Consider the following 16346-nt stretch of genomic DNA (forward strand, 5'->3'; position numbering starts at 1 on the left):
TTGAAGTGAACCCGCAGCAGGGGTCAAAGGCCAGAGGCATTTAAATTCAGTCAGCCTTTGCCAAATTCTCTCCGCAAGAGGCCGGACCGTCCCCCTCTACCAGCAGTCGTGGCCGATGCCCGTGTCCCCACGCCCTGGCCCACACGGGAGCGCCTCAGACTTCGGCCTTCCTTATCTGCATAATGGGATCTCATGATGGTGGACACTGGAAGTTATCTTAAGTGCCCTCTGATGCTACCAGGAACTCTCTAATTATGCCACTTGGCAAAGTCACCTCCACCTGAGAAGCAGGGACTTTGCCCTGCAGAAGGGCGTCTAGTGTTGTCAGCGATTGCCTCATGGGCCACTGGGTGGGACCACGTCTCACTAATTATTAGCTATGCTGGATCAGACAGACAGACAGACAGGACTGGACCTGGAGCACCCCAAACTGGCTCCCACTTTACAAAACATCAGGACGTTTCTCTAGATGACTCGGTTACACAGTGAGCATCCGGCTCATCCCCTCAACGGAACAGGAAGAGGCTCTTTTCTTGCCCTTATTTGCGCGGCCGTGATCTGAGGTGTCCAGGTTCGTGCGCAGGGACAGCGCTGATGTCCTCACAGGTGCCATCACCATGTCACAACTGCACTGGTCCCTGAGCCAAGGGCACACATGACACGCTGTCCCTCCTTGGCCTGTCATTCAGGGAATCTCACTCGACCTTGGAAGGGCTGCCACTGGCCACAGCAGGGACAGACCTCGGGGACAGCAACCCAGGCAGAACGCGGCGTCATAATGGAGGGTGGGGGGTGCCACAGGAGTCACAGAGGGTCCCGGGAGCAGCGCAGGGTGGTGGCCAGCTAGGAGGGGGATGGGAGCTAGTGTTGGGTGGGCAGAGTTTGACTTTGAGAAGAACCATGTGCAGGTGCTGACCATCCCCTTGGGAGGGGGTCACATGCGAGAATCATAGTGAGCAGCGAGACAAGGAAAGGTGTCCTTGGAACAGGCGGGAAGGAAGCCGCCGCAGTCTCCCATTGGGGAGATTGCTCAGTGGTGCCTAGAGGATGAGCCGTGGGTCCCAGTGGACCCAGCGTTCCTGGGCACGCAGTCGGGGTGCGGGGGTGTGTCCCAGCCGGGAAGGGTCCTGGGAAAGTTACAACACCTAGAGTTGAGAGGCGGTGACTGCTTTCTGATAGTGCACAAGGGTGTCCCATCACCTGGGGCCTCTCCAAGAGGCCACCAAACCTCAGCAGCCACAAGGGGGAGCAATGTGCCGGCTTAGCTGAGTGCTCTGGGGAGCCAGCAAGGACCAGCGCTGGGCACCCTCTCCTGGCTGCCCTCCGCCTCCTCCTCCATCTTTTTCTCTTTTTCCAACTGAGGTCAAATACACAAGCATGAGGTCCACCATGTTAATGATGCTTGGTGAGCACAGCGGCGTTCACAGTGTGGGGCTCCACCGCCGTCCAGCTGCAGACCCTCCTCCTAACCCTAGGACCCCTTCTCCCCTCTCCCAAGCCCTGTGGGCCACCAGCTGCTCCGTGTCCTTGTGGATTTGCCTGTCCTGAACATTTCACCCCAGATCTGGACTCAGGGTGTCTGGAATCACGATGTGGGGGTTCATCTGTACTGGAGCCTGTGTCTGTGTGACCACCACTCCTTTTTCATGGCTGAATCATATTCCTTTGTAAAGATGGGCTGTGCTTGGTCCACGCAGCTCTGACTGACATTTGAGCTGTTTCCAAAATGCGTATTTACTGGTTAAAGTGATGCATTTAATGCATGGGCTGTTTTTGTTTTGGCTCCCGAACAACGCTGCTTCAGGCCCAGGGTGCAGGGTTCACCAGAGAGCAGGTACATCCCTGGGGTGAGACTGCCTGACCATATGGTGGCCGTGTTGGACTGACTGACTGAGGGGTGCAAACTGTGGTCTTCCCCTCCCTTTTTAATTTTTATTTTGAGACAGGATCTTGCCAAATAGCTAAGGCTGGCCTTGAGGTTGAGATCCTCCTGCCTCTGCCTCCGAGCACCTGGCACTATGGGTGTGTGCTGCCGAGCCAGCCCGGGCCCTTTTTGGTTTTGAGAGTAGACCTCGGCTTATATGATTCCCACTTGTATGTGAAACCTGCAGTCTTCACAAAGCATCCAGAGGTTCCTTTAAAATGATGACCTGATTCTTTTTTTTTCTTTTGGCCGGGCTCGACCCCCAGGCCTCAGGGTGCTAGGCGAGCTCTGTCGCTGAGCCGCACCCCCAGCCCTGGCCACCCGACTCCTGCCCTGCCTCCTTGAAGCCCTGCATGCACACAAGTGAAACTGGCTTCCTGGCCCAGTCGGATCAGGCCCTCCAGACCCCTTCCCCTGCCCCTGGCCTGTGTCAAAGCCACCTCCGAAGTGGCCAAGACGGTGGTGTCTGTCATTCTGTTTGTTCAACGCATTATTGTGCCTAAGCAGAACCAAGAACGAAACCTTGCTGCCCGGCACCTGCCCACCTCTGCCCACCTGCCTGTCCGCTCCGTCGCACAGTCTCCTCCACCCTGCCCAGCCAGCTCCTGCCTCTGGCCCTTTGCACCTGCTGTGCCACTACCCAGAACTCTGCTTTCAAAGGTGACTTCTCCATCACTTCATTTTGGCTCAGATATTACTCCATCAAGGGGTCTCTGTGGTAGGCTGGGTCCTGCCCCCCAGAGACGCCCGCGTCCTAACTCCCTGGAGTGGGTTCCTCCAAGCGGCCAGGGGCACCCTCGCACTTCCTGTTTCTGGGGGATGGAGCACCTCTCGCTCTGTGCTGTGCTATGACCGGCCCGTTTGGCTTCACACGATCTTCTCAAAGCACGGATCATCCGTGTCGCAGCCAGGCGAGGTGTCCTTCCCTCTTCAGGTCCCATGTTCCGCTATGTGGGGAGCTGGACTTGGTGTGCCCTCATGGGCTGGGGACACGGGCTGGCTCCACGTCTTGGCTTGTGTGAGTGCGCGTGGACATGTGTCTTGAGATCTTGCCTTCAGTTCCTTTGGATGTAGAGTCATCCTCAGAGCTGCGGTCCTGGGGTACTGCTGATCTCAGATTGAAAGGTGCTTGAAAAACATGGCATCTGTGCTACGCATGGCTGGCCTGCTCCCTGCCTGCTCCCTGCCTGCTCCCCTCTTTCTTGGCCTGCTCCCCGAGCAGCTCTGCGCTGGGCTGCGCAAGTAGTGGTCGCGCTGTGTGGGGGTCATGGACAATTACCAGGCATGGATGAAGTTGATGGAGGTTGCAAGAGGGTCCGTGTGAGCGTCACCATTCCATCGAGGGACTTGTTGGGGACCAGAATGGAACCAAGTCCCTGCTGCTACTGAGGGATGACCAGGTGCTCGGAAGTGAAATAGCTGGGTCAGCAAATAATTCCCTCTCTCCCTTCTCCCTCCCTTCTCCCTCCCTTCCTCCCTCCTCCCTCCTTCTCTTCCTCCCTCCTCCTTTCCCCCTCTCTCCTCCCTCCTCCCTCCTCCCTCTCTCCTTCCCTCCCTCCTTCCCTCCCTCCTCCCTCTCTCCTTCCCTCCCTCCTTCCCTCCCTCCTCCCTTCCTCCTCCTTCCCCTCTCTCTCCTCCCTCCTCCTTCCCTTCTCTCTCCTCCCTCCCCCCTCCCCCTTCCCTCCCTCCTCCCTCCTCCTTCCCTCCCTCCTCCTCCCTCCTCCTTCCCTCCCTCCTCCTCCCTCCCTTTCAGTCCTGGGGATTGAACTCAAGGGCATTCACTATCAAGCCCCATCCCCAGCCCTACTTTGTACTTTATTTAGAGACGGGGGTCTTACTGAGTTGCTTAGGGCCTTGCTAAGTTGCAGAGGCTGGCTTTGGACTAGCCATTCTCCTGCCTCAGCCTCCTGAGGTGCTGGGATTACAGGCATGGCCACCCCACCAGCTGGAACATAATTCTTGTTGACTCCACGTGGTGGCACCACTCCGTTCCTGCTTTGGGGCACAGGATCCCAGGTCTCCACACCTTTGCAGGGTTGGGGGACACTGGCTGTTCTCTGTGGCTCTGACAGCAGCACATCCAGAGGGTGGAGGGGACGCGGCCAGGGTCTCCGTTGGACTTGCCTGGTGGTCAGGGGTGAGCCCCGAGTCCTAGCTCGATCCTCAGCCATTCTTCGTATCATTTTGGTAAAAGTCTCCTCGGATCCTCTGCAGCTTGGCCAGGCCGTGGTGTTGTTGGGTCACACAGGCTCTTTACATGTTCAGGATGTCAGCCCCTCGGGGATGGTGACGCAGGGGTTTCCTCCCACCCGCCTGCAGGTGGTCTCTTGCCTCCACTGAGGCTCCTCCTTTGTATGGAGAACATCGAAGAACTCACAGATACTGAAAGACATCGCTGAAGGAAGGTTTTTTTTAGTTGTAGATGGATACGGTACCTTGAGTTTATTCATTTTTATGTGGTGCTGAGGACCCAGAGTCTCACCTCCACCACCCAGCCCCAGCCCCACAGAAGGGGTTTTGTTAAGAAGTCTGCCCGACTGCCAGGCCAGGCCTCCTCTCACCGGCCTCACCCTCTGTCCAGATTGGAAAGGCCTTTGTTTTAAGTTTGCTTTCCCTCAGGGCTGGGGCTGAGCCCAGGGCCTCCCCACGGGGAGGGCCTGAGCTCTGTTCTTGTTTTGGGCTGCTTCAGTGAGAACTCGGTTCCTCTCTTCAGCTTCACGCCGGGAAACTGCGATTTCAGTTCTTGATTTCTCAGGAATTACACAGAACAGAGCCGGAACTGCTGCCGAGCCTGATTCTCCAATCTGAAATTCGCATCCACAGCATAAGCTTGGAGGGGAGCCTGAGAGGGAGGCTGGGAGAACTGGGACCATCTCTAACGGCCAGAGGCCCCCCCACTTCAATTCCAGAGCTGGAGTGTCAGAGGGGCGTGTGGCCACCGCTGAAGGGGTGGGCCCCATCTTCCTTGGAGCCAGGTACAGCCTCAAGGTCGAGTGATGGGGACCGTGCTGTGTCCCCTTCTCTTTCCTATCTGCTTTCAGCAGGAGAGTGGACGGGGGCAGGTGGAACTGCTCTGACCCTGGGCAGGGTGGAGTAGTGAGACAGCCGGGGGCTGGTTTTGGGGCCACCACATGGAGTAGGGTCTCCTTCCTTCCTGGACCACCAACCACCCCTACATAGTTATTTCTAATTCACCCCAGACGCTGTATTTTGGGTCTTGTGATTGTGCTTTCATTGCTATAACAAAACACCAAAGGCATGCGAAGTTTCTAAGAAAAAGAGGCCTATGTAGCTCATGGATTTTGGAGGCTGAAGTCCAAGGAGTGTGAGGGCCACCTGCTCTCCTAGTCTGCGTCCCATTGCAGATGGCAATAGTAGGAGCCACTGTGGGAGGGAGGAAGAGATGGCATTGTTCAATAGGGGCCCAGGAGGAATGGCTGCTCTCCCTGGGGCATGCCCAGGCTGTCCCAGGGACCCCCCCACTAGGTCCTGCCTCTTAAAGGCCCTCCGCCATCCTCTACCACCTGAGCCTTCAGGGCAAACCCTGGTGGGCTAGCCACCACCCTGCACCTGGCGGGCAGCCTCCCCTGTCCACGCAACTTTAACTCTTGCCTTTGTAACCTGGCTCTCCTGACAGAGGTGCTCCCTGAGAACCGCAGCCGACTTGGTGTTCAGCCAGGGCCCAGCCGGATAGCAACGCTGGAGGGCAGACATGGGACACCTGAGGATTCGCAGAAGCAGAATCCTCAGGCACATTCCTCAGGCCTCCCCAGGCACATTCCTCAGGCCTCCCCAGCCTCCGGATCCAGCTTGGACCTGGCCAAATGGATGTGACCTCACTTCTAACGGGTGGGAAGATCCCACTGACCAAGGTGACTACAATAACAAAGTATCAGCTGCAAAGGTCCAAGAAATGGGGAGGATGTAAATGTAGACAGCTTTAGAATCCTGTGGAAATAAGGAAGGCGGAGCTGGGCAGGGGGGCCACGTCTGTGATCCCAGCAGCTTGGAGGCTGAGGTAGGAGCATCGCAAGTCCAAAGCCAGCCTCAGAAATGTAGCAAGGCCCTAAGCAACTCAGTGAGACCCGTCTCTATATAAAACACAAAAAGGGGCTGTGGACGTGGCTCAGTGGTTAAGCGCCCCTGGGTTTGATTTAAAAAAAAGAAAAGAAAGGCAGATGGGCGGAGAGGTAGCTAGCGCAGAGTGCTTGCCTAACTTGCGCAAGGCCGGGGGTTTGAACTCCAGGACAAAAGAAAGAAGAAGAAGACAAAAAAAAGTCTTGAATTTGTGGCCAGACGATCTTTGATCTTTGAAAGGAAAAATTCCTTTTGGAAAGATGTCAGAGTTCGCTCAATTTTAACCGGAAATCCATGAAATTCCAACCAAAATAACAACAGGAAAATTTGGGGAATTTGAGAAGAGAGTGTTTAATTGAAAGAAAAAAATATGAATGTGTGAGAATTTCCAGGGAAATTCTAGAACTGAAGTATAATGAGGGACACTAGCTTTACCAAATATCCGAATGAAGTACAAGGCAGGGTATTGGATACGCTGGTCCTTCAGAAAGGATGGACAGACTGAGCAATGTCACAGGTGGAGTCCAGAAAGAGACGCAGGTGGCTAGGGGCCTGGGCGGCTCCCACCAGGGGAGGGCCGCAGAGCTGTGTTGGGTGGGGATGGCCGGATCTCTCTCTTTTCCATAGCAGACAACAAATTTTGAAAAGGAGAACACATGCAAACACTGGAAGAGATGGAGAGTAAGGAAAAAACAGTCTCAGTCGGGGGATTTCTTAATCATGACCCACGTATGCAAAATCCCTAGGACAGTCCCGGCTTCCGTGACGACCCTTCCACCTTAGGATGGTGCGCGAGGACACAGTTCAACAGAGACTGTACTTTGAGTTTGCATTTGCTCTTTCCCAGCCTCACGGGGTGCATAGCGAGCCCTCCTGGGCTGGGCTGTGGGGCAGGTCAGGAGGCTTTAGAGCACTTCCAAGTTGTGACAGGGTCCCCAGGATGTGGCCTCACTGTGTGTCCACATCTGTGCACTTTGAGTGTTCACTTGTGGTTTCAGATCTCATTGCCACGATAACGTATCACGAGGTATCATCACGTCCTGGGGGGGGCCTGGCTTTCATCTGCCATAACACCTGCTGACCAGCACGTGTCTGTGTGGCTGGGAGACGGATGACCACAGGCCTCTGGGCAGGCGGCTGCTGGGGGCCCCGGGCGGGGGGAGGTCTTGAGCTCTGACAGGCTCTGGAGCCCCTCTAGGATGGAGGTCACACGGCCCCACAATGCAGCACCTGGGCAGAGGCAGGTGGACGACTTCCTCCGAGGCTTTGGAAAGCATGAACTACCAGGGCCAGTGCGGTTCTGGGGTGGAGCTTGCCTGGCTAGCGAGGCCCTGGTTTCCCTCCCCAGCACCACAGACGGGTAAGAGCAGAACAGGTGGTGACAGTGAGGGACCAAGAAAGGGGACCTTCTTCCATCAAAGATACCTTTCTGTTAGGACCATGTTCCAGGTTCTCCCACCTCAGGGTCAAATCTGGGCTGGGTCAGTCCCCGGCTGTGTGACCTTGGACAAATCCCTTTACTTGTCTGTGCCTCAGTTTCTTCATCTGAAGAGCAGAGTTAGCATTGCTCCTGATGTCAGAGGTGAGCACAGGGACTCAGTGAGCTGAGGTGTAGGCACTGCAGGGCACCCGGCCCAGGTAAAGCTAAAATAAATATTAACATTTATGATCCATATCTGTCATGGTCTGCTGGAGTCCCCCGGGGTATTGAAGCCTTAACCCCAAATACCCCAAAGGGTGACTCCATTTGGAAAAAGGGTGGGCCTGAGGGCCCCGAGACTGCGTCCTCCTAAGAGGGGCCACACCTTGTGAACAGAGAGGCACAGAGGGAGGGCGGTGGGAGACAGCACGGGGCCCCAGGAATTGGGAGACGAGGGAAGGAGCTTCCTTTTTTTTTTTTTTTTAAAGAGAGAGAGAGAGAATTTTTAATATTTATTTTTTAGTTTTCGGCGGACAGAACATCTTTGTTTGTATGTGGTGCTGAGGATCGAACCCGGGCAGCACGCATGCCAGGCGAGCGCGCTACCACTTGAGCCACATCCCCAGCCCCAGGAAGGACCTTCCTTGTCCCTGCAGACAGCCTGATTTTGGACTTGGCCTCCAGAGCTGTGAAGGAACAAGGTTGCTGATGTCTTTAGCCACAGTTGGTGGCACTTCTATGACAGCACCCGCAAAGAAATACCACATCCGTCCACGATCACTTGATAAATTCAACAAATGTGATTCTCGTAGCCTCTCTCTCCCTTTCTTCCTGTGCCCTGGGGCGGGGGTGTGCATGGTGGGCACCCGCAGCTGCCCCTGGGTCAAGTTCACATGTACCAGGGCTAGGTGAGCGGGGGGCTTGTGCAGGTGCGTGGGGGTCCCCCAGCTGCTGCCCTCAGGAGCATCTCTGGTGAGCTTTAGGACTCTCACCTGCAGGCAGAGGGAGGATTTAGACCAGTGGCACTGTCCTAAAGGGAGCAGGGTGTGGCCTGGAGCAGTGGTTCTCAAAGTGCGGTCCCTGGACCAGCAGCAGCTGTGTCCCCTGGGAATTTGTTGGAAATGTGAAACTATGCTGAGTGCAGTAGAGCACACCTGTAATCCCATGGTTCGGGAGGCTGAGGCAGGAGGATCGAGAGTTCAAAGCCAGCCTCAGCAACTTGGTGGGGCCCTAAGCAACTCAGTGAGACCCTGTCTCTGAATAAAAAATAAAAAAGGGCTGGGATGAGGCTCAGTGGCTGAGCACAACTGGGCTCAATCCTCAGTGCCAAAAAAAAAAAAAAGGAAAAGAAAAGGAATGCAAAACTCTGGGCCATCTGACCTGAGGCAGGCGCTGTGGCTGGGCCACTTGGGTTCACCAGGTCTCTCTGGGGCTGTGGCTGCACGTGCACCCGCCCCTGTGGAAACCCTGGAGTAAAGGAAGGCATGGGGCGGGCCCACTGAGGGTGGGAGGGTGCCTGGGGCCAGGGTGACATGTCAAAGGACCACACGCTGTTACCTAATGTAGCCTAACTCTCAAGGTTCTGGAGGCCAGAAGTCAGGAGCCAAGGTGTGTGCAGGGCCAGGCGCTGAGGGCCCAGGGAGGCCCTCCTGCCTGCTCAGCCCAGGGGGCTACTCCTCTTTCTCTAGCTGAGTCCTCCTCTGCCTCCAGAGACCCCCGGCCCCTGCTTTGGTCACAGAGATTTCCTTGCTCTTGTAAGAACGTCACTTTTTGGATCAGGGCCACCACAATCCAGAGTGATCTCCTCAACTTCATCCCATCTGCAAAGACCCTACTTCCAAATAAGGTCAGGTTCACTGGTACTGGTCCTGGGTCAAGTTCACTGGACCAGGGGCTAGGTCAAGTTCACTGGTACCGGGGGCTGGGTCAAGTTCACTGGTACTAGGTCTAGGTCAAATTCACTGGTACCAGGGAGCTAGGTCAAGTTCACTGGTACCGGGGACTGGGTCAGGTTCACTGGTACTGGGGATAAGTCAAGTTCACTGGTACCAAGGGCTGGATCAAGTTCACTGGTACCGGGACTAGGTCAGGTTCACTGGTACCAGGGGCTAGGTCAAGTTCACTTGTACTGGGGCTAGGTCAAGTACACTGGTACCAGGGGCTAGGTCAAGTTCACTGGTACCAGAGGCTGGGTCAAGTTCACTGGTACCGGGGCTAGGTGAAGTTCACTGGTACCTGGGCCTAGGTGAAGTTCACTGGTACCTGGGCCTAGGTCAAGTTCTCTGGTACCGGGGCTAGGTCTATTTCACTAGAACCAGGGAGCTAGGTCAGGTTCACTGGTACCAGGGCTAGGTCAAGTTCACTGGTATGGGGCTAGGTCAAGTTCACTGGTACCAGGGGCTGGCTCAGGTTCACTGGTCCTAGGGCCTAGGTTAAGTTCACTGGTACTTGGGCTAGGTCAGGTTCACTGGTACTGGGGCCTAGGTCAGGTTCACTGGTACTGGGGCTAGGTCAGGTTCACTGGTACTGGGGCTAGGTCAGGTTCACTGGTACTGGGGCCTAGGTCAGGTTCACTGGTATCTGGAGCTGGGATCTGGCATGGATTTTTTTTTTCCTTGGCAGGGGTGGGGCCACACTCTGCCCACAATTGACGGGAGAAGTGAAAACCGCCAAGTGCAATCTGAGTGATCAGTGGGGACTGGATGTGGAACAGGAGAAGACGAACCCGCCTGCGGCCATTGTCACAGGATAACCCAGCTGGGAGTGCCCTGGGCTAGGATTTCAGGAACCTTATCCTGAGATTTTGGACTGGTAAACAGGTTGCTGAAATAGACTCCTGCTCACCTGGAGACAGCTGGCTTCCTGTGGGGGCCGGGGAGTCGGGAGGGCACCAGGGGCCCCAGGTCCTGTCTGTCCTCACTCTCAGAACCCGGCATCACACCAACTCCAGCTCAGGTGACACCTGGATGCCAAGTTCAAGGACCCAGGGCCACCTGAAGTTACTGTAGATCTCAGTGGCCTCAAGGGAAGGAGGGCGTCAGGGATAGTCAGCCTGTCCTGTTGTGCAGGAGCCAGCCCCAGAATCCCCTGGAGGGCTTGCGAAAAGGCAGGCCTCTCCTGAGTGTGACTCATGGAGTGGGTGAGGACCAGAGACTGCATTTCTGTCCTGTCCCCACACAGCCTGGTATAGCTGGTCCTGAGAACACTTGGGAGGACAGCCAGGCCCCAGGCCTGCGGGTAGTGGGAGGCTGCGGGAGGGTTGTAGAGGACACCAAACACTGCCCGGGCTCTTTGAGGGTGGCCTTTCCATGGCCCTGGGGGCTCTGGAGGGAGGTCAGAGCCCCACACCTCTTGCCATCCTGTTCCGAAAGCCTGCTGTGGCCCCGGTCCTCCCTGCTCACTCCCTCACGCCAACCTCTCCCTCACACCCATCGTGGGCCCTGCGTTGTTCTGGGGACCCCGCGGGGAAGGCCAGCCAGGTGTCCACCCTCGCAAAGCATGCTCTGCACGGGCACCACCAAAACCAAACTGAAGCGCATGACCAAGGGTGCTTTTTTTTTTTTAATATTTTTTAGTTGTTGATGGACATTTATTTATTTATTTGTATGTGGTGCTGAGAATCGAACTCAGTGCCTCGTGCATGCTAGACAAGCACACTACGACTGAGCCACAACCCCAGCCCCCCAAGAGCGCTTTTTTATCTCATTTAGCTTTCTAGGTACTGAGTCGGAGCCCAGGGTGCTCCACCACCAAGATGCACGTCTTATTTCGAGACAGGTTCCCACTAAGTTGCTGAGGCCCACAGTCTGAGTTCCTCTTCTCCCTCCCTCTGACTGTTGAGGCTGGCTTTGAATTGGCGAGCCTCCTGCCTCAGCCTCCGGAGCTGCTGAGATCACAGGCGTGTGCCACTGCACCTTGCTTAAAAGGTATTACTTTCATGGGCTGCTCAGGGAGGTCTCACTGAGAAGGTGACATTGGAGGTGAGACTCAAAGAAGCTGCTGTGGAGACTGAGACTTTTTAATACAGGGAATATTTAAAACAGGGAGCACCGCACATGCTTAGGTTCTGGGGTGGCACAAGGGGAGCAGGAGGGAAGATCCACAAAAACTCAGGGGGGGCTGCCTCCTGGGCAGCCGTGGAGGAGGACTGGAGGTGGGCCCAGGGGTCCAGCTTCTATTCCTGCCCTGCGGGAACCTGCGGAGTGCTGAAGCAGGAAGGAACGCAACCCCTTGGCCTCGACCAGCTGCGCTGTGCAGCCTCCAAAACGGGCCTTCACAGAGCGGGTCCCATACCTGGAAGCATTTTTCTCAGGTGTCATTAGAGACCTGTTGGTGTGACAACAATATCTTGGTCTGCACAGGTCTGTGACCTGTGTGAGGCACAGCTAGTGCCCCTGTGTCCCCCCCATAGGGAGCGTTCAGTCTGCACCGTCCAGTGAAGGGCCCTGTCCACCCCCCTTCCCAGGCAGGAGCCTCCAGCTGTGCCCAGGCAGGTGTCCCTGCCCACTGTGTGCCCCTGAGCATCCTGGACACTGCTTCTGCATGGGTGCTGGACGCCCGGCTGGAGGATGCCCCCTGGGGAGAGAGCCCCAGGGAGCTGCTGGCCTGGGGTGGGTCTTGAAGAGCAGTTTCTCACCTAAAGGGCTCTGGGCACGGGCTGGCTTCCCAGAGGTGCCTGCCAGGCGCAGGCCAGGTCGGGCTGCCCTCCACCCTGCTGTTGTTGACAGAGCCCCGGGGCCTCTGCAGCTCGGTTGGGCGGGGAGGAGGGTGCTGGTGAGGAGGCCAGTGTTCTGGGCAGGAAGGAAACACCCTCTGGTAGGGAGATCGGCAGGGCAGATCGGGACTTGCTGAAACGCTGTCAGGCTGGAGCCCAGAGACCTGGCTTCCCTGGGACAGGCTGGAGTGTGGCAGGCCCACACACGGGGAGAGAACCTGGAGCCTGAAAACCCAGCTCAGCCTCCAACAAACCTGAGCTCGTAAACTCTGGTCCTGGGAACAGAAGTCCAAACAAAAAGGGAGGGAGGAGAGGGACTCAGACTGCGGGCTTTTTGTTCACTTTTAGACACTTTCTTGAAAGCCACCATCACAACTAAGCCATGTCACAGTCCACATTTCAGTTCCTTGAACAACCAAAGTTCAGGCCGACCACAGGGTCTTTGCACATGCCATGCTCACCACTTGGAATGCCCACCCCATTTCATCCAGCTCTCTCTTCAATGTCACCTCCCCCGGGAAGGGCCACCCTCCTCCACTGTCCTCCTAACCACTCTATTTTGTTTCTTTCTCGCCATTTAACACATTAGTCGGCTCTGTATCTGCGGATCTCACATCCGCACGTTGACCAACGGTGCATGGGAGATATTTAAAAATATGATGTTAATATGTGAATGTGCAGACTCTGTCACCGTTCCCCAGACAAGGCACTACAGCAACTGTTGGCTCATTTACACTGTGTTAGGCCTTACAAGTCATCTAGAGAGGATCTCAAGTGTAGGGGAGGGTTCGTGTTGATTACAGGTAAACATGACATCATCTTATACAAGGGACCTAATTATCCTTGGAATTTGGCATGGGCGGAGGTCCTGGAGCCAATTGCTGTGGACTCCAAGGGATGACTATCTGAAATTAGGCTGTTGGGGGGTGGGGTGCAGCTTTGCATGCACGAGGCCCTGGGTCCAAAAGCCAGCACTGAAAAAAAAAAAGAAAAACCTGTTTGCTTGTTTGTGGACTCGCTTTTGAGTCTCTCTGCAGCCTCTGCAGCGCACGCCTATAAAAGAAAGGCCAGCGTCCCTCATGCCTTCCATTGCCCAGATCTGTCTGGACATATAGAAGGTCTCTGTAAATAATTACCAAGTGAATCGATCAGTATGGCTGTTGATTGTGGCTGCTGGCTGCTGGCCAGAGGGTTTTTTTTTTTTTTTTTTTAAAGAGAGAGAGAGAGAGAGAATTTTAATATTTATTTTTTAGTTTTCGGCAGACACAACATCTTTGTTTCTATGTGGTGCTGAGGATCGAACCCGGGCCACGTGCATGCCAGGCGAGCGCGCTACCGCTTGAGCCACATCCCCAGCCCACCAGAGGGTTTTATATCTGTACCTGTGGGGTTGCTTTGGTTTAAAGTACTAGAAAGCACCAGCAGGCACGGTGGCACACACCTGTGATCCCACAGACTTGGGAGGCTGAGGCAGGAGGATCACGTTTGAGGCCAACCTCAGCAACTTATTGAGGCCCTGAGCAAGGTAGCATCCCACTTATTGATCTTTCTCAAAAGAAAAAAAAAAAAAGAATCAACCCAGAGGTTTAGCAAGGAAGACATCGTTTGTCCTCACCTATGGTTGCAGGCAGCCAGGGCCCACCAGCGCCCACCACCAGGGCAGGAGCTCGACCTTGAGTTCTCTTTAGATGTGGGAACCCTCCACACTGCCTGGCCCCAGCACACTGCCAGAACTTGGTGACATGTGTCCCCCTCACCCAATCCACAGCAAGGGGGACCTTGTTGCCCAGGTTGACTGGGAGCAAGCGGGATGCTCCAGTGCGGGCTCAGGGACCCCTTTTCCAAGCATCGGTGGCTGCTGGGAGGAGGGTGGACCCTCTGCCTTCCGGAAAGGAGCGGGGAGAGGACGGGCCGGGAGCGGTCCCCACTTCTCCAAAGAATAAAATAACAAATAAGGAAAAGGAAGAAAAGAAAAACAAAGCGACTCGGTCCCTGGGCAGTCACGATGCTCCCGTGGGCCTCTGGAGGCCATGGGCGAGGGCCCCTGGGACGCCCTTGTTAAAGCTGAGTGACCACAGTCCCTGCCATGGTGTCCGGCTCCTCCCCTGGAACGTGCCAGGTCATTCACACGCTGGGCTTCCTGGGCGGGGGTCTCGGCTGCGGCCACCGGGCGCTGTCACCGCAGCAGGGAGGCTGCTAGGAAGGGGGCTCGGGAACGCGCAGGCGCCAATAAAGCTCCACTCACCGGCTCACGGCCCGGCCAGGTGCAGCCTGCGGGCCTCGCTGCCGTGGTACTTAGACCAAGGGACGCTGTTCCAGGGACGTTTTCATCACCGACAGGGTGAGCGTTAGGGCCATGGTGTCAGACTGTGAGTGGGCTGCACTGTTGTCCAGCTCTCCTGGCGGTGCCCGAGGGGCTCGCCACGGTCCAGCTGTGGTTCACGCGTATTCTCAGGCCACAGAGGAGCACCCGGGCTGGGGGAGCACCTGGTGACCAGAGCAGGTACCAGGGCCGGAGGCCTTGAGCCACTTGTGCAGATCCCAGGCTCCCTCATAGAGCGAGACCCTCCCGCCCCCTTCCAGGGGTGCTGGGAGCCAGGGAGGCCGCCCCCTCCTCGGCCTCTGCTCCCCACTCGGCCTCCTCCCTGCCCTGCCTGGCGCCTTTTCTCCAGGGCCCTGAGCTGCTTAGGGAAGCTGACAGGGCCTCCTCTGTCACAGCTGCCTGGGCTCCTTGTGGGCCTGGGGACAGTTTTGGAGAGCCCAGGCTCCCATGGAGGCCTCTGGCCCTGCGGCCTGAGCTGGGGGGCAGAGGGCTCTCCGCTTGTCCTCCCCAGCCCTGGCTCCTTCCTGGCTCTCCACTGCAGGCCCAGATCCCCGTCGGGCGTAGGCTTTTGTCAGTGGTCTGCTTTTTCCGTTTTCACCCCCTTCAGGTGACACTGGGCACATTCTCACAGTCAGGTAGCCATCACCACCGTCCATCCAGAGCTACTCTCCCTGCAGAAACGCAGCCTGTGCCCAGGACACCCCCACCCCCACCCGGGGCCCAGCATCTCCTCTCTGCCTGTGACCTCTCTGCTCTGGGGACCTCCCTCGATGACTGGCTACATCAGAGCCTGCTGTCCTCGGGTTCCCTGGGCTGGACGAGGATCTGCGTGGACAACCTCGGCTCTTGTCTGCACTCCTTGTCCGTGGATGGGTACGAGGCTTGCTCCCACCGGCTGCTGGGAAACCTGGTGTCGGAGGCCTGTTTCCGGTCCTGCCCTCGATCCCTCTAGGTACGTTCCCACCAGGGGACTCTCTGGGTCGGCTGGTAGTTCTGCTCTTATTTATTTCTCTATTGGTCCTGGGAATTGAACCCAGGAGCGGTTTGCCACTTAGCCACACCCCCAGCCCTTTCTACACAGGGTCTGGCCAGTTTGCCAGGGCTGCTCTCAAACTTGCAATCCTCCTGCTTCAGCCTCCCAAATTGCTGGGATCATAGGCGTGAGCCACCACACCTGACCCGTTTTATTTATTTATTTATTTAGCACCAGGGATTGTACTCGGGAGCACCAGACCACTGAGCCACCTCCCCAGTCCCATTTTGTAGTTTTATTTAGAGACAGGGTCTCACTAAGTTGCTTAGCACCTGGCCATTGCTCAGGCTGACTTTAAACTTGAGATTCTCCTGCCTCAGCCTCCCAAGCCGCTGGGATGACAGGCGTGGCCGCCACGCCCAACCTGACTTGTTTTGGATTTTCAGAGAAAAGCCACCCTGTCCGCCGCAACTGCTCCTCTGCCCTTTCCGTCGGCTCGGCGAGGTCTCTGGGCCCTGGCCAGGGCTCGCTGTCTTTGCATTTGTCCGGAAGCCGTCCTCATGGGAGCGAGGGGGTCGTGGAGGCTCTTTGTGTTTCTCTGATGGTCAGTGGGGAGGCTCAGCCTTGGAGGTCTGCCCACAGGAGGCCCCCGCGTGCCCGCCCCCACTGTCCCCTCTGAGGGTCCAACAGGCTGGGGCAGTGTCTCACAGCAGCCAGGGGGTGGCTGCTGCCCATGGGCATTGCTTTCCCCTTGTGCAGTGGGCGGCCCCACACAGCTCCCAGGCGACGAGGGCCCCCCCCAGAGATGTGCCCAGGACAGTGAGGGCCAGGAAGTGACGGGGTGACTAAGGAGGGTCTCTTGACATCCCCCTATGCTCAGGGAGCCCTGGGGTCCCTGAGACGCCCACCCTGGCC

General features: G+C 56.6%; 1 long non-coding RNA gene across 1 annotated transcript; it reads left to right on the top strand.

The window, feature by feature from the left end:
- The first annotated feature begins 4603 nt into the window (after positions 1 to 4603).
- Positions 4604 to 13046, top strand: LOC124093545 (uncharacterized). Its single transcript, XR_006851989.2, has 3 exons — positions 4604 to 4899; positions 5562 to 5796; positions 10044 to 13046. It is a non-coding gene; the product is annotated as an uncharacterized LOC124093545 (long non-coding RNA).
- Positions 13047 to 16346: the final 3300 nt, after the last annotated feature.

The sequence above is a fragment of the Marmota monax genome, unplaced genomic scaffold (genome assembly GCF_021218885.2).
Source record: "Marmota monax isolate L192 unplaced genomic scaffold, Marmota_monax_Labrador192_F-V1.1 WCK01_AAM20220418_F8-fsc00092, whole genome shotgun sequence".
NCBI classification, from domain to species: domain Eukaryota; kingdom Metazoa; phylum Chordata; class Mammalia; order Rodentia; family Sciuridae; genus Marmota; species Marmota monax.